Source organism: Sinocyclocheilus grahami, unplaced genomic scaffold, assembly GCF_001515645.1.
Source record: "Sinocyclocheilus grahami isolate Dianchi unplaced genomic scaffold, SAMN03320097.WGS_v1.1 scaffold164.1, whole genome shotgun sequence".
NCBI lineage: Eukaryota > Metazoa > Chordata > Actinopteri > Cypriniformes > Cyprinidae > Sinocyclocheilus > Sinocyclocheilus grahami.
This window is the reverse complement of record NW_015505343.1, coordinates 1263365-1282832: the sequence shown is the minus strand read 5'-3', so window position 1 is coordinate 1282832 and position 19468 is coordinate 1263365. Positions and strand designations below refer to the sequence as shown.

The following is a 19468-nucleotide window of genomic DNA, read 5'->3' as shown; positions in this document are numbered from 1 at the left end:
GCGCTGGGAAGTGCTTTCCTGTTTTCAGTTTGTGTTCCGCTGACACGTTCGGAGAAGGAAACGGGTTATCCAGCCCGACCAGCTGCACATGACATTAGCCTCCTCCCTGCATCCCACGCTGCACCTCTCAGTCCTCAGCCAATGGGAGGTGACCCATGCTGCCGCCACTTCCAATTTTGCATGTGTAGACCGTTGCTATGCCAGCGGAAGATTTCTGGAGCAACCAGCGAGCACCGAAATGAACTAAGCAGACCTAGAGTGAACCTGCGGTTTTAGAGATGGAAAAAGGACAAAGAAACTGAAGATAAGGATTGGAAAACCATCTGCACAGCAGCCCAGAGCAGGCGTGAACTTCTTAGCCGCTTGGGTTCGGAGGTACCAGGTTGGCGTCCCAGTCTGAAGTTGACAGTGTCCTTTTGTATAGTTGGGATTTCCACTGAATTCCATGACTTGCCATGATGTTGTGGTGCCCAGATATGACTGAAGTCAATGGGATTGATTCAACCGGTTCATCACCTGTTAAATCAAGTCTGTATTCACTTATGCTTTTATCTCACAGAGATTTCACTATTTGCACACATTTAGGATGCTCTTACCTCCAGTCTGCTGTCCACCCACAATCCCCTGCGTGAGCCTGCCTCTCTCAACTCGATAGACTCAATAGAGTGGCCCCAATATCAAAGCAATATTGAGGAAGGCAAAATCAGTCCAATAATGTTTTTGTATTTAAATATCTAATGATTTATGAATCCCACAGCCTTTAGTCTCATAAGAGAAAGTGAACGTGAGAGTGAGTAACCTTGAGTGTGTGGTGAGAGTGTGTGTGTGTGTGTATGTGTGTGTACAGTGTTTCTGTGTGTGATTTCAAATGAACAGTGTGGGAGTGCTGAGAGGAAATAGCTGTGGTCCGGTCTGCACTGAAGCGCTGATGACAATCTCACACACAGTACAAGATATTCAGGAAAGTCCGTCCTGTAGACAGAAGGTTTTTAATAATTTAATTTTTATATATATGTGTTTTGTGTGTGTGTGTGTGTGTGTGTGTGTGTGTGTGTGTGCGCGTGCATTTAAATAAATATGAAATATTTTATTTTATTCGTACTTTTATCAAACTATAAATCTTTTACTCTCTCTCGAAAATAATAAAAATATATAATTATGCATATATCTACACATATATACAAATAATAAAAATGTATTGTCAGATTATATTATAATTCTATTTTATATATATATATGTGTGTGTGTGTGTATACATAGCTAAATTATTTTGAAAAATTATAGAAATATTTTTGTATAAATATATAAGAGTGAGAAATGGATAGATACGAAAAAACATATTTGACAAAATTAATTTAATAATGAAATATTACATATTAATTTATTTTCATGAATTGTAATGTATATGTTTGTATATATTCATATACATTTTTATGAATACAGATTTAATAATATGGGTCAGAAATGAAAAGGGGTTTTCTAGCATCAAAACAATAAGAATGTAATACAGTTGTATTTTTTGCCCCATACAATTAGAATGCATCCTGTTATTTGTTTGTTTGTTTGAGGCATGAAAAGAAAAATGTTAGGGTGATAAAATACTGTCCTGATATCATGCTGGGAAAAAAAAAACATGACCATTTTTACCATGATTTACAGAAAAATGGCATTCATTGTGACAGTAGTTCATATACTATAACATCTCACCAGGCATATTTAGAACAAGAATCATTAATGACATTAAAAGACGCAGGCCCTGAATACTAATAAAATGTGATTTTAAATCTTTACCAATCTTTGCCACTATCCTTCAAACAATAGGTTTTACCCATTTGTCTGCAAGAAGTTTTTGATCATTTAAAATATAATACAATTTTGAATGATTACTTATTCTTTTATAGATTTTAATAAGGTAAGAATAAATATGTTGTTTCATTTTTATGTCAATATATCTGTTACATTGAATGACAATGGAACATCACTCATATTTTATTTCCACAAACGTTTTTTGAAACATTAAAGTAGACACTTTACTTGCATGTTTTCTATGTAGGCCTATATAAAATCACTTCTGTAAATTTTGTTGCCTGTGTGCATCTCTGAATTGCATGTTTCTTTCATCATCAAATAGTCAGGCTATTATTCTGACAGGTTGGCTCATTAAAACCATGTTTTGGCTGTTTTATTTACTCGGCAAAGCCAATTTTCACTTGCATTTTCTGTTTGACAGGTGTTCCTTTTGAACCTTGTGTACTCCTTCCCAGAAAGTTCACGAGAAGCAGCTGGAGTGGTTCACTCGTTAGATGCGGTCCGTTAGTCAATTCAGATATCAAGTGTTTATATGGATGCGATCTACTGAACGAAGACCTTCTCTCGTGTCAACATGTAACTTTAGAGATTCCAGGTGCTTAAAATCATTGAAACTCTTTGTGTGTGATTGTGACATTCAACCATTATGAGTCATGTTGAGTAAATTAACTCACAACAAGATTATGTCACTCTTCATTAGGTTTCCACTTGAGCTAGTCCGATTATGTCAGTCTTCATAAAGTTTCCACTTGAGCCAATCAGAGAACCGTTAACCGTTGACAGGTTCAAGTGCAGTTAAATTGTTTCTCTTCTTCAGGATGACCTCCCTTGCTGATGAAAAGAACCTGAATAAACCCAAACAAACCCAATTTAGTTTTTTAAAGCAAATCGGCATGCTTTGTCCACTGTGACCATTTCCACGATACCTGCCGCTTCCAAGCACTCCAACGATCGTCTTGCATTTAGTTTAGTGTACTTTAAAACTCTTGCCTGTCAGAGATGAATTGCAGAGATGAATTTCTCCTTCATGGCTTGCCAGTTAAATCATGTATTTTTCATTCCCTTTCAAATCCATTGCGTCCTTATTGTGGCTTCTCCCTTCATCGTCTAATGAAACAGGCATGTTGTTTTGCGCCGGCATTCGCATGCTGTCCCAGAGTGCATATTCGCATCCTCCCTTGCACTGGTCATTCTGAACTCAGACAAATACCACAAACTTCCCCTCCAATAAAAAGGTCCCCTGTCCCTCGAGCCTCTGCGGCGAGGCTTTTTCCTGCTCGTCTGGTTATGGGGTCATCGCTTGGTTTGGCTAGCAAAACAACTTGACTTCTGACCTCTCTATACACCCTAGGGGACTGTGTGTCTGGGTGATATTTTTTTAATTTTATTTTTTTAAATGAACTAAGGATAGCCCAGAAAATGGTTTAGGGGAGAGCAGTGGCTAAATCATAGCTAGTATCATTTTAAAAACTACTTTTGCAATAAGGACCAAGCTCTGAAAGGAGTGAAACTGAGTCTGTGAACATGTCCTCAAGTAGCTTGTGGAAGTCGGAGTAATTTTTCAGATGGTTATTTTTAGAGAATCAGTACATTTAGATGATTCTATTCAGGTTAAAAATAGATTCACTAACTCATTTGACTCATCTCTCAGTAGTGTTCACAAAATTCCCTTTGCATCATTTTCTTGATGTAGTTGATATTGTTGTTTACTACTGTTTTTGGATTTTTCCCCCCCATTATTTATTTATTTATTTGGTGTAGTTCATTTATGGCCTGTTTATTTTTTTTAATGTTATTTTCTTACTTATTTTCTTAAATTTCATGACAGTTGTGTTAATGATGATTATCATGATAAAACAAAAAACGTTCACTTGCTACAGAGCTTATTTTCTGCCATAATCCAAAAGCCAGTGGATAAATTCTGTTGGGTTTTTGTCGAAGGAACCAGGGTGATGTGAACTAAATTGGCCTACAAAAATATGTCATCACTGCAGCACTGTATAGCTACTTTTATTAGTAGTTTAGTAATTTATTACATTTAATCTGGATTATGTAGATTCCAAAAATGTAGTACTTGTATTGGATTATATTACATTTTAAAATGCTCATAATGAGATTACGGTTACTTTTTTATGGATTACAAATCTCCCTGAGATTTAAAGTTAATATTTTAAGAATTTAATAACACATTCACATGTTAACAGGTTATCAAATAAAACATTTCAAATTTTAATTTAACTTTTATGTGCTTTTCATCAACTCAAACCCTTTTGGGAAACCCTGCAGTAATGTAATGTTTCAATGCATTTGATGTTGACAACAAAGAGTTTAACATTTTTTTTTTTTTATAAAAAAAAAAAAAAATCTAAAAGTAATCCAAAGGTAGTCCGAATACATTACCTGAAATTAGTAATCCAATTACATTGCTGACTGCAATTTTAATCACATAATTTATAATCACAAACAGACTATGACCTGCTTCTATTGTAGTACACTTACCATTTCTATGTAAAGCTGATCCGAGAATAACAATAGTGTTTTAAGACACTGCTCAAACTAGGTTAGAGTGCTGTAGATGCTCTCAGAAAACTTCAGTGTTAAACTTTTAAAGTTTTGGAAATGTTCCTTGCATGCTTCTCTCCCAAATCAGAAGACCCATGAGAGAGTTGACATCGGTTCTGGTTGAATTAAACCCACTCCTGTTTGCACATCAGCGTTGGTCTCGGTATATGAAAACAAGTGTATGTCATATTGTAAGTCTCATGTGGCTTTTTACACAGAGCAGTTCAGGCTCCCAAGGACATTTAACTCCCCATGTTTAGCCGACTCAAGCAGACTTACATTGAAATATGAAAGATCACAGTAAAATCATATTCATGGTATAGAATGTAATTCACACTTAAGTCCACTGCCTTTCCCATGTTTATTACTCTAAAACTGTACCCTTTTGCTTTTCCCTAGTGTCAACACCATAACGCATGGCACGCCAAACATACGCCCAAAACTCCACCGCACACAGATCCTCAGTAAGATCCTGGCATGAACATCTGGTCACAAGTCTTGCATATACATAAAAGAGTGGAAGAAAAGCAGACTCCTTGTACATTTTTCCAGCTGTACTTGATCATCCAATGCCACAGTGTTGTCACACATGGGGAAAGTGGATATGACTGAATCACTGTTATTTCAGAATGGAATTGTACACAGGTGCTCCCTTGGGCTCTTGTCTGATTGCTAAATGGCCCCGTGTCCTCAAAAGAGGAATTCATCTTGCAGACAGACTTTAGTAATGCTTAACCCTTCCTTGCCAACACCTCCAAGACCTTTTCCGATATGTAACTGAAGACGTAGGAAGCAAATTCAAAGCATTTGGAAACGTTTCCTTCCTCTTTTATATGTGAACAGACCCATTTCAATATAATGTTACTCGCCGTATATACAATCCACCTTTCATTATATGCAAATAAGTCAGGATGTTCATAGAGCTCAACCCATGACAGTGCCAATATCATTGGTTTAATTCCTATTTATTTATTTATTTTTGTGAAAAATATCCTTTGATTTTGGCAATTTTTTTCAACATGTCATGTTCTTTCAATTTTGTAATTTTTAGTGTGGCTAAAATGCTGACTTGGTTCAAAAGAAATGAAACCATTGACTTCATCGTTCTCAGTCTTTAGTGGCAGCTCTTTCTCTACTTTTGTCAAAGTGATTGTTTATATGCAGTATGTATCTCCTACATACCATACAAAGTTATGCAGTATGTATCTCCTAAATACCATCTAAAAATAAAACAGAATATTTATTTTATATTCAATTATGAAGGTACAGACGACAGAAAATGTTTATCCAAAAATGTTTGTATGTGTTGGGCTGCAACTCCAACAATCTGGGAGTTCAGCTCTGGGCTCTGGGGTTGGGCGGGAATGACAGATTGTTTTAGGGAGTTCAAATCCACAGCCCCAAACATTGTCTGTCATGTTCTGCACTCTTCCTTAGACCCTCTCCTATCCATCACGACGTGGGCCCCTGGATGAGACCCTTAACTTAGTCCACACATGTCCAATTACCTGTGCTTGTCATCATTCATTTAGACGATGGCTGCTTCAGCTGGGTGGTCTCCATGACTGACGTGATTTAGTCCATGTGTAATGTTCCTCTTAGAGGGAGTGTGTGGCTTAGTTCATCAGTAGTTAATTTACCTGTCGACTTCAAGGTAGAACTTTATCACGTGGTGGGTTACAGCATGCTTCACTGGAAATGCTGCACAATGGTTCGGGTGTAGGGATAATTTGGATGGGACAACGAAAGTGTTGAAGTCTTTCATGTTGTGTTGGGAAAAGTGCTATTGGACAAATCCTGCACCTTTCTCATCTCTCACCGTCTCCCGAAAAATGTCTCTGAAGGTGGCTCGATAAAAATTCCTCTAGCATGTTCTGTAAACGTTGTAAATTCCCTACTGTCTCTACTAATGGAGAATATATCCCATGCTTACATTAGTTTAAAAGTGCTGTAGCTTTGGAGAATGATAAATTGCCTAGCGGCCTAGAACTTACTCCTTTCGGCTTTGCCTCTACATTTGCTGAGGAAAGATAGACTGTTTTACTGCCACGATCCGTGTCTGACCAGACCTCACACTGCAGCTATGACTGTCCATTCTCTCACTCCCACACACACACGTGTGTGTGTATATACGTGTTTGTGAGCCAGGACTGGAAGTTCGACTGTCTGTTCGCTATGTCTGAAGTCCTGCCATGGGTGTGTTCTGTTTACTGGGAGCTGTGGGAAATGAGGGGTGGAACCGGAGTGGGAAATTGTTCTTGGAGGAGGGGGAAAGGCTGCAGTCTAAACACCCAGTCCAGCTGCTTTGGCCTGTTGCTTGGGCCAGAGAATGCAGCGCTCCCCTCGTTATATCATAGTCAGTGGTCCCCGGTCCCACCGCCGCACATGCTGACACTTCTCACTCACTTCAGTGCATGTAAGAACAGCAGCCATTCAAATATTTGTCTACTGGGTTCGCAAACGATTGGAGGGCGCCAAGATACAGTCATGGATTCCTTGTCTGGTTTGTTCCAGAGGTCATAAAGCCAATTTGCGGCCGGTGAAGTGATTGCCAAACTCTCGAGGTCACACCCAGAGCAGGAACTGAAGGATAAGTCTGAATTAGCTCTTTAGCCTGATCATATGAAGTCAGAGAAGAAAGGTTGAAAGTTGATACCTGAACGTCCACTGGAGCTAATGAGTAGGGCTTCGTTTGACACAAGTGCAAAACACAAAGGGAGCGTGTGTTTTTCCAATCAGAGAAGGTAGACCAGATGGGAAGTATACCGGACACCCCCTGAGCACAGTAACAGAGGAAAAGGCAGCAGGGGCCTAAGTGATTCTGTCAGACACTGACACTTCCTATGAGCAATTTTATTACTTCTGGTACAACGAATGGAACCTATCTCCTGGATCTCTGCGTTTTTACCTTTGCACTCCTGGTGCCTTTGATACAAACTGTCCTTGCAGTTGTTTTTCCTCGAGGTTCACATTTGGCTCCTTTTTGTTTTCACCAAATACTTGCGAGATAACTCACAAGCAACTACTGGAATAAAATATACTTTTCTACGAAAACATCAAATGTCAAAGCATGATATATTTATAGAGAGGGGTTGTTGCACTTATTTTTCAGAATACTGACATACACCAGAATGTTTTTCAATCAAGACTAATCGCTCAAGGTCACTTTTTCCGATTGGATTTTGATATCTTGACTAAAGATCTGAACAACAACTCACCTTGTTGTTCCAGTCAGAGTAGAATCTCAAACACCATTCATACCTCCATCTATCAAAGCAGTGACACTTTATTGACATGGTTTTGACATTGACATGGTCCCAGAAGAAGCAAGCCATGAGCTATCACCGCTGGACCCTTGAGCAAAGAACTTAACCCCAGGTTGCTCCAGTGGGATTAGCCCTGTAAGTCCACTGGAAGTTGCATTGGATAAACACTTCTGCAAAAATACTATGCACTGCACAAAGGGTAGACTCATATTTTCAGGTGAGAGAGATTTAACTGTTTATTCTTTATGACATTTGCTTTTTGCCAGAGTATGTTACAGGCTCACCAAGCATGCAAGGTTGCCAAAGTCCGGATTGAGGAACAAAGTGGCCAGGGAAACTGTGTTTTTATCACAATGAGTTTCCATAAGTGTGGAGGAAATCCAAAGTCCTTTGTACTGATGTCATGCACTCCGTTTATAGCTGAGGAGTGAATCCCTAATGCAGAAGGGACAGCCGGACTGTCAGTACATGGGATCCAATGGCTTTCTCTTTACCCAATATTGAATCTGTCTAAAATGAAACACTATGAGCCTTATTCACTTCCACTGAAGTCAATCAGTGGCCCCATGATAAATGATTCATGGCCCTTTCTGGTCAAGGTTGAGTGGGGCCAAGTCACTGTTTGGCATAGGGATTAATTAGGCATGGCCACATCCATATATGTGTGTTATGAATGAGATCCTTTTAGCTATGACACTGCCGTGTTCTCTAGCCTACCTCATTAAGCACCAACTGTACACTAATCTGTCACTCTGTCCACAGCGTCTAACAAACGGAAACCACACACACAAGCCTTACAGCTAAGCTCTGCTAGATAATTTACAGCCAGAGCACGTTCTGTGCATGACATTTTTTGCAGCCCTATGGAAATGATTCAAATCAGTGTGGCTGACCTATGCGACTTGTCTAATTAGCTAATTAGCTGGAGAACGGCTGTCAAGGAAGAGCTTCCACACCGCTGGCTATACAATAGAAGAAAATAGGAAGAGTTATGCTTCCTGTCAGCGTAACCAATATAGTGCAAGCAAGATAGAGCAGGGTGAATGGGTTCATTGGCTGGTATACATTGATACTGGCACGGATGCACACAGTGGCACGTACGCGCATGCGTGCACATAGAAGATCTTTCTAGATGGGTGCATCCTCACATGTTCACAAAGCCCAAACAAACTGACAGAGCAAAGAGGAGGAGGTGATACTGCGAGGTTATACGAAGTGTGAAATATACGAGCGAATGTGAAAGGTAGATAAAAAGAATTGCTTGATCTCGCTGATGGTAGCGTGGCACAAAGAAATGTGGAAAGACCAGAAAAGCAAGCTCTTCATGTATTGTTGTTCATTTTCCCCTAGTGATGAAAGTGGGCTAAGGGGGACTGTGAATCATAAGGATTCGCACCCTTTTGACCTCTCAAACCGAAGATAGCGGCAATACAGATGTAAAGAGCTTCTAAGAAGCCTGATATTTTAGACCTTGGCATTTATTTTGACGCACACACTTGGTCACCATCTTGTCATTTTTAATGAATAGAGAGCTGCTTTTCTTTGCCTCTTCCTTGCCTGTATTTGTAAGAAAAATCATTATTTTTTAATACTGCATTTCATTACAGGTCTGCAACTGGATTCCTCAGTGGGTTTGCAAAGAAGTGAATGTGCAGAAAGTGTTATTGCTTATAAATAAATATTATATGGGCTTTGAGGCTATTCGTAAGCTATTGCACACAAGTGGAGACAACACACCCAAATACCTAGAAACAAGAATACAGAGTATGCAATCCCCTTTTCTGACCCCAACCTAAGTCGCTCAAGATTTGCGAAACGTGTTTTATGGCAGCGGTGTTGCCCAACTGTCGACATAAAACTTCCAGATGTTCTGTATCTCCACGTCAAAGTTCTTCGAAACAGAGACATGGAGACAGTCAAAATATCAGCACCTGCATTTACTCCATGGCCAAACAGGACCTGAGGGAGATCATGCCTGCCATGTTCACCATTCATCAACAAGAAGTCTGCAGTCTTCAGTAGGAACATAAGGAAATACTAGATAGTGAAAAATATGGTGCTTGTTGACATGCTACACCTCTGTGGTTGTGTTCCAAAAAAAAAAAGTGTATATCAAATGCATAAAATGAGTCATCAAAGAGCAGAATTTAGGTGTACGTGAAGTGAGCATCATATGAAGACAATTTATTTCACCTTTCTAGGTGACGTTTCATATAATAATGAGCATCAAATGGTTCATAAGTGTCAATGAAAGTTTTTTTTATTACCAGGGAAATACATCACAAGATGAAAGTGCTTCTTTGCCATTATTCGTAGATATCCTCACCCGGGAACAGGTGTAATTGACTTGTAACTAGATTTCATTGTTCAATTCCATCCCATTGCTTTTGGCTTTGTTTTGCTCCTGTGCGTCACAACCCGTAGGCTTTCATCTTTGATAAAACACTCATCTTATAAAGTTTTCAATTGGAAGAGCTTGTAGCTCTCTCACTCCCCCCCCCCTCCATCTCTGTTGTGCATGTTTGTATGGTCTGTATGTCTGTGTAGGTGTCCGTGAGTTGTCTATCTTTATTTCCTATTATTATTATTATTATTGTTGTTGTTGTTACCAGTCCATTGAAACTCCTTGAAAGAACCCATTTGAAGAAACGAGTTGGACTTTTAAATGCCTCTCAAGTGTAAACTGAAATGTAAAAAGTGGCAAAGTGTAAGAGAAAGAGAAGCATTTTCAATTATGTTTAGGGATCATCAACTGTTTTAACATTCCAACATTCTCTCTCCACTTTGACCTCACGGCCTACAACTCTTTGCCATGTCACTTCAAAATTTGGACCTTATTCTAACACACAACAGTTTCTGAAATCTCGCTTGTCTCTTGCAGGCCTCACACGGTGATTTGCAAACTCAGAGAGACTCTCGAAGAAGCCTGCTTAGACATCTCTAAGAAACAGAGAGGAAAAATTGCCCCTTTAATTCACCAAATAACATATAAAATGGGTTCAGCTGAGGGACGAAGGGTCATTTTGTAATGTCAAGTGCCACGTTAAAGTAAATGCAAGAAATTAGGCTGCCAATTTAGCTTTCAATGCTTGAACGTGTTTGTGTATGAGTCTACAGTGCGCCTGGATGGAGCGTATGGTTTATTGATTCACATTGTGGGACACGGCAGGTAGCAAGACCTGTAAACCACAGAGAATTATTTGTTTCATGGAGGCCTGGAAAGAACAAACAGTGCATTTTCCCTCAAATCATTAGTAATTATAAGATGACGCTGATGGGGAGTTGTGTTTTGTGGTTGGGGAGGGGAGGGGAGCTAAATTGCTATTTTAGATGCCTTTGGAAAGCACAAGCCTCTGAAAGCTCAACTTACAGTGACCTACTATATTCAGAGCAGAGGACTGAACGTTAAATGCATTGATTTTCTTTAGAAAGAAATAGATTTTTTAAATGATTATGTATACATATTTCTGAGACAGTTCACATTACGTAATGTTTTTTTGCTTCAAATGTTGTAATGTTTTGATTGAAATGTTCTGTAATGTTGCGATTCATCTCACAGCTGGTTGCTTTACTTCATGACTCCTATTTGAAGAATTTGTAAAATGCCTATGGAGAAAATGAATGGGGAAAATACTTGAACCAAGACCACTGATAAAGTGACCGGTCACTGTTGTGCTCAATTATTCACTGGGACTGATGTAATGTTATGCTAAATTGAACAGATTGATGTTTGAGACTATCAGGGTTACATGTTGAAAAATGCACCCTGAAGGGTTTTTAATTTTGCGATAATGACCGGCTGACTGTACATCACCCCGGCTGCCTACCAAATAAATAAACTAAATGGACATGAAATATTGATTGGAACTGGAATTATATCATTAAGCGTGAAAAAAGAGAGTGCAGATTTATTCAGAGTGATTCAGGAGACATTAAACTAGCACAGCTATGCAGGAAATCAGCTGCATGAGACATTGTAGAGTTTATAGAGTTTGGCAGTCATTGTACAAAAATATTTAAATGCAGAATGCCATGATTGGCTAATGAGAATAAAGTATTCCAGAGAGCGAGATAATAACGGCAATAATATTAATAATAACAATGGTAACAGTTCTCACTATTAACTAGTTGCTGCTTATTAGCATGCATATTACTAGCATATTGACTGTTTATTCATAGTTAATAGTCTGCATGACCATATTCTAAAACCCCTAATCCTACATCATACATATCTTATTAAATTTTTAAATCACATGCTTTATTTATTTATTTATATTTAATTTTTTTGCATTCTAATTCTGTTTATGCTGATAAATTATTGCATTTATTATTGCAATAATTATTGCATAATAATAAATTATTGCATACAATTTGAGTAAAGTTTTTTTGTCATTTTGCACATTATCATCAACTGAAATCTCTGGAAGCTAAAATTATATGCAAATTCACATAAAGCGAAATGGACTAATATTAATTAATACAACTGCAAAATATTGTGGCAGTGCTGGTTACCCAGCATGCTATGCATTTGGGCTCAAATCAAATTAAAATCAAATCAAATCAAAGTTAAATCAAATTACTCACAAGGTCTATAAAATAAATGGTTCATAGTTGATTGTAATATTGCATGTTATGATTATTGAGATTTATAGTCCAAAAAGTGTAGTGCAAAAAAAACATGGTCTATAAAAAAACATTTGAAGTGTTAAAAACTTAAGTGAAATAAAATGGATCACTAGATGCATGTAAATGCAAACCTCAGGTTTGAAAAATAGTTATAAAAAGTTAAATTAAAGGACATATTTATTAAAATACAAACACTGTAACTAAAACTAAAACATGTATATCATATTCAATATACAAATTCACCAGTTCTTGACTCATTTTGAGTTTAATGTCACCGAAATACTGAATCAGTGAGTTAACAAACCTGAATCAATCCAATATGCATGTACAGTGGGTACGGAAAGTATTCAGACTCCCTTAAATTTTTCACTCTTTGTTATATTGCAGCCATTTGCTAAAATCATTTAAGTTCATTTTTTTCCTCATTGATGTACACACAGCACCCCATATTGACAGAAAAACACAGAATTGTTGACATTTTTGCAGATTTATTAAAAAAGAAAAACTGAAATATCAAATGGTCCTAAGTATTCAGACCCTTTGCTGTGACACTCATATATTTAACTCAGGTGCTGTCCATTTCTTCTGATCATCCTTGAGATGGTTCTACACCTTCATTTGAGTCCAACTGTGTTTGATTATACTGATTGGACTTGAATAGGAAAGCCACACACCTGTCTATATAAGACCTTACAGCTCAGACCTACAGGGTCTGAATACTTAGGACCATGTGATATTTCAGTTTTTCTTTTTTAATAAATCTGCAAAAATGTCAACAATTCTGTGTTTTTCTGTCAATATGGGGTGCTGCGTGTACATTAATGAGGAAAAAAATTAACTTAAATGATTTTAGCAAATGGCTGCAATATAACAAAGAGTGAAAAATGTAAGGGGGTCTGAATACTTTCCGTACCCACTGTAAATCATTTGTTCCGATTCAAATCAAACAGTTCATGTACAGGAATCGACTCAGTTGAGCAATTTCTTGATGAATCGCTCCTTAACACGCACACGTGTATCGGAAACCGAGGGTGTGTTGCCTGACAGCATAACCTTTGTGAATTATAGGTGTATCCAGTCAAATACTCCAACTTTTTATATCCCTGTGCAGCTTCAGAAAGATCGATCTCTTTTTCATGAGGTAATGAGATGCACACAACTCTTGTCTCAGAAGGATGTGCTCATTGAAAGGACTAACACAATGAAAACAAACTGAATCCAATCCTCGGTGCGGTTTGGCCATTTCCTTTTTTAAGTCTTGTTTAAATTGGGGATCATTCAACAGCTTACACCATGGAAAGACTGGCACAACACAATACCAAAAGATCGCAAATGAATAATACCCATCTGACATCTGGTTAATGATAGATGTTTACTGGAATAGTGGTCTGCAGCGGGGCATGTGTTGTTGACGACGTTACCACTAATAGTTAGTCCTTCGAAACAGCAAATTGCATTCAAATGTTGCCTCTAGCAGTTAGGAAACTGTTCGCTTTTTTAACAATAAAAATAGCAAAAATCCCGCTTTCAGAGACTGCCTAAAAATCCTACAATGTGATTTTCTGGATTTTCTTTTCTCATTTTGTCTCTCATAGTTGAGGTATACCTATGATGAAAATTACAGGCCTCTCTCATCTTTTTAAGTGGGAGAACTTGCACAATTGGTGGCTGACTAAATACTTTTTTGCCCCACTGTATATATATATATATATTTAAGTGTATTCAACCATTCTCTGTAATCGCTTTTTACCGAACTAGTGCTAATTCTCGTGCCGGTGGGTCGGCAAAATCTGAGGCTGCTGTTTGCGGGGCAGCTGCGAACTTTAGACCGCGGCGTCGCGTTTCACTCGTAGCTGAGAGATGGCGTGACTGACTCCAAAACCTGCCCATACACAAACAGTACTGAGATTAGAGAACATATTTTAACATCAAATTAAATTACTTTCAGTATTATAACAAATAAAATCAATTTATGTTATGCAAGGCAAAGGCGTTTCCAGTGTGAAACGACCGCTGCTGATGCAGCTGACTGACATCTCGTCCTTATGTTGCGTTGCGTAAAATAATATAATTGACACCACATTAAAGATTTTTAGGGCGGCGGCGACGCTGAGAAATGCTCTCTCCTGTGGACTTAAAAAGCCTGTGCTCTCAGCAGCTGCGCAATGTTACCAACTAATTTTCAGAGAAAGTTGCTAAAGAAAGGTTGATTTGTTGCTAAATGACGTTGTGACATCATTACGTAATCACGGTGCAAAATTGTGTCACTGCATCAAATCTCGGCAAAAAATATATTTTATATAAGTTAATTTAGATTTGTATGTAAAATAATATAAATGCATAATATATTATTAAAATTAGTGCTGTTAAACGAATTATCGCGATTAATCGCATCCAAAATAAAAGTTTTTGTTTACATAATATAGCCTATGTGTGTGTACTTTGTATATTTATTATGTACATATAAATACACACACATACAGCATATATTTTGAAAATATTTACATGTATATGTTTATATTCATATAAATTATATCATATGTAAATATATTTTAAATGTATATAAATGTGGCCTGTCGGCAGCCATATCTCCCTGCAGCCCAAGACTGGTTGCCCACTGAAGCTAAGCAGGGTTGAGCCTGGACAGTACCTGGATGGGAAACCTCCTGGGAAAACTAGGTTGCTGCTGGAAGAGGTGTTAGTGAGGCCAGCAGGGGGTGCTCACCCTGTTGTCTGTGTGGGTCCTAGTGCTATAGTGATGGGGACACTATACTGTAAAAAGCACCGTCCTTCAGATGAGACATTAAACTGAGGTCCTGACTCTCTGTGGTCGTTAAAAATCCCAGGATGACTTTCGAAAAGAGTAGAGGTGTGATCTTGGCATTCTGGCCAAATTTGCCCATTGGCCTCTGACAATCATGGCCTCCTAACCATCCCCACATCTACTGATTGACTTCATCACTCTGTCTCCTCTCCACCAATAAGCTGGTGTGTAAGCTGGGCGTTCTGGCGCACTATGGCTGCCGTCGCATCATCCCTGTGGATGCTGCACACTGGTGGTGGACGAGGAGATACCCCCTCACAATGTAAAGAGCTTTGAGTGCTTAGAAAAGCGCTATATAAATGTAATGAATTATTATATTTAATATATAAACGTAACATTTTTCTTAAATATATACATGCATGTGTGTGTATTTATATATACATAATAAATATGCACAGTACACACACATATATTATGTAAACAAAAACTTTCATTTTGGATGCGATTAATCGCGATTAATCATTTGACAGCACTAATTAAAATGTAAATAACTATTTTTAAATACATTACATTTTTGAAAACTTGTACGTTTTTGAACAATTACAATTTAAGTTTTTTTTTTGTAAACTATAAAACTACACATTCTGAACAGTTATAGTTTTAAGAAGTGTACTAGTAGTTAGTTAGTGTGCTACACTCTAAGAAAAGTCTGTAAAATAGACTTTTGACCCAATGCACTGGGTCAGCTGGCCAATCAGAGCAGACTGCGCTTGTCGGAAGGAGGGACTTTGTAGAAAACTAAGTGTTTGAGAGAGGCGGGGCATAGATGACCTAAATAATGCTCTTTAAAAAAGCATCATATGACCCCTTTAAGCTCAACTAATTTATGTCTGTACATTTTAATAGCCAACAATCGATTTATTATTGTAAATACTAAACGTATTTAATTTTATTAGTTGAATTTATTCTTAAACTCTACTAAAGTGTACTTCTTTTTCACAAGTGAAAGCAGATTTCAAGAAGCTGTATGATAAACCTATGAAAACAAATGTTTCTTCTATATGGTCTCCAAAGTAGCATCAGTTATAGATTGGATAACTTTGAGTGTCTTTGGCCAGGATTTGCTTTCTCAATGTGGCCTTTATTAAAGGATCTCTGTTCACAAGAGGCACATTGTTCTGCCTGGGAATGGTGCAGTACTGTAAACACCAATCTTCTAGAGATGGGCTTCCAAGCAGGCATCTGATGTGAGCGTTTATGTCAAATGACTCTTCAGTCAGAAGAGTTGCCAAAGACACTATGTCGCAAATATAACACATGTTTTATGGCCCTTGAATAACACATTTGATCAGTTATGATATGTTATTGTTAGAGCTAAAACAGGTTCCCAATCAAGTCTCTGACTTTTTGGTTTTAATACCTGGTCATTGATGATTCTCCAACAGTGTTGGCTTATTCATGATTTTAGATCCAGAGTGATATGGTATTTAGTCATAGAATCAGACAGCATGTATCTCCATATGTATGAATATAAAATGATATTAAAAACCTCAGTGTTAGCACCTGGCTTGAGCAGGTAAAGGCACGCCGCTCATGAGCGATCCATCGTTTTATGGCCTGGCATGATTGTTTTGTTTTCTTACCATGACGACATTAATGATTAATAGTCCGAATCCAGATGTATCCAGTCACATCCCTGTATGCCAGTTTGGGGTTTCCCTGTCATGATGACTCATGAGCATTATTTCCAGCGGCCATGTTATTCAAGTAAGTCATGTTATTGCGTATCTCGTTTTATTCACTTAAAATATATATCCCTGGTGGTCTAGTTGTTAGGATTCGGCGCTCTCACCGCCGCGGCCCGGGTTCGATTCCTGGTCAGGGAAGGTGCTGTTTGGGGAAGTTGTGGCCTAATGGTTAGAGAGTTGGTTCGAGTCTCGTACCGGCAGGGATTGTAGGTGGGGGTAGTGAATGTACAGCACTCTCTCCCGCCTTCAATACCACGACTGAGATGCCCTTGAGCAAGGCACCGAACCCCCAACTGCTCCCCGGGCGCCGCAGCAAAAAAAACAGCTGCCCACTGCTCCGGGTGTGTGTGTTCACTTTGGATGGGATAAATGCAGAGCACTAATTCCGAGTATGGGTCACCATATGTCATGTCACTTTCACTTTAAAATACATCAGTAATACCCCTTGTGATTTTTTCAAAGCTTTTACTTGTCTTGATAAAGGCGGTTTTTAAGTGACTAAAAGAGATTATAGAGGTTGTGTTAACATTAAATGTTGTCACATCGAACAGGTAAATTCATCTACTCATGTTTTGTAGTGAATTACGCAACAAAGATGCTTTTTTGCGTTCACTGAGGATTTATTTCTATAAAAATATGCAAGTATGTGTGTGTTTGGTTCTTTAAGACAAATAGAAAACAATATTATCAGTATTTAAAGGGATAGTTCATCCAAAAATTAAAATTTTATTATTAACTACCCTCATGTCGTTCCAAACCTGAAAGACTTTTGTTCATCTTTGGAACACAAATTAAGTTATTTTCGATGAAATCCGAGAGCTCTCTGACCCTTCAAAGACAGCAAGGATACTACCACGATCAAGGCCCAGAAACTTAGTAAGGACATCGTTAAAATGGTCTATGTGACATCAGTGGTTCAACCGTAATTTTACAAAGTTTCTGTGACTTTATTCAACAATTCTTCTCCTTCTCGTTACCCCTAGCACCATTTTCGAGAGTACCACGACGCATGCATTGTTCTACATTAGCAGCACCACGCGCTTGCATTGTTTACGTGTAGGAAAAGCACACGCATGCATCCTGATACTCTCCAAAATGGTGCTAGGGGTGACAAGGAGGAGAAGAATCATTGAATAAAGTCGTTATTTTTGTTTTCTTTGCGCACAAAAAGTATTCTCGTAACTTTCTAAAATTATGGTTGAACCATCAGTGTCACATGGATTAGTTTAAGGATGTCCTTACTACGTTTCTGTGCCTTGATTGTGGTAGTACCCTTGCTGTCTATGGAGGGTCAGAGAGCTCTCGGATTAGGATAAGGTCATACGTATTTGGAACGACATAAGGGTGAGTAACTAATGACAGAATTTTAATTTTTGGGTGCACTACCCCATAATCATTATCCATACACTGTAAAAAAAATTCAGTAAAATTTACGGTAAAAAACCGGCAGCTGTGGTTGCCGGAATTTTACAGTAAAAAATAGAGTAGCAACGTTTTAGGTTTCACGGTTTTAACTTAAATTTACAGTTAAATACCGTAATTTCATTAACTGATATAATGTTAATATACCAACCTATTGAAGTAATGAAATCTGTTTTGTATCTTTGTAATACACTGATAACCACCAAATGCAGGAGGTGATGAGAAAGTCACGTGATGAACCAAAGCCCATCACAAGCAGCTTTTAAATAATAACATATATAGAAGGTGCACAGTGTCATTCACACAAACACTAAACACCATCATGGTGACACACATGAAACTGAAATAATGCAATAAACATTCATTTAACAACATTAGGTGTAACACACAACCCTAATATACAAAACTGATTTTAAAAAAAACTAAGAAGAAACATTATTTTTTAGTATTTCAATAATATACTAATATTTATAGTTATTTCAACAAAAAAACATCAAATTTGAAATGTAACGCAGGGAATTCTGGGAATGTCAATTTATGGTTATTCACTGTAAATTATACAGTCTTTTTCACTTCCAGAAAACGGTATACTACCGTAAAATTAATGTCCAATACATGTAATGTCCAATACCGTTTTTCACCGTATATAGTAGGGGAATTTACCGTTAACCATTTAACAGGTTTTTACTGTAGCATTTTTACAGTCTTTTACCGTTAAATTCACGGTCATTTTTTACAGTGTAGCATAATTATACAATAAATAAACAATGTCAAAGATTAACAATAGTAATAGTTAGAAAGATATTAGAACATATCCAGAAGAAATATTCTTCACTCCGTAATTCCTTAAGGGGGCCTTTATCGTTGAATTTGTCATTGTTAGTCCACAGTCACTGAATAGACCAACTCTCAGTAAGAAACCGAACTAATGTAACTCTTATTACCTAAGAGTGTCTGAATACAGAGCTCTTTAGCTTGTATTTAGGCTTTAAAGTTTGAAGTGTTCATTTGTGAAGATTTAAGAACAAATTATTTAAGAATCATAAACGTTTGTTGGTCACAGAGCTTATGTTCTGCAATATTCCAAAATGGAAAAATGATATTGGATGATGCACACTTCTGGGTTGGCCTAAAAAGTACGTCATTGTTGTAACACTTACATTTTTAATAAATTACCAGGATTCTATGCCATATGTGTTTGAAAATTGCATAAATTTAATTTGAAAATGTTAAGTTTGCTTACCTAATAACAATGGAAAAATGAGGTGTAG

The 19468-nt window shown here is 37.7% G+C and overlaps 1 non-coding gene across 1 annotated transcript; it reads left to right on the top strand.

The window, feature by feature from the left end:
- The first annotated feature begins 16841 nt into the window (after positions 1-16841).
- On the top strand, positions 16842-16913 carry trnae-cuc (transfer RNA glutamic acid (anticodon CUC)). Its single transcript has one exon. It is a non-coding gene; the product is annotated as a tRNA-Glu (tRNA).
- Positions 16914-19468: the final 2555 nt, after the last annotated feature.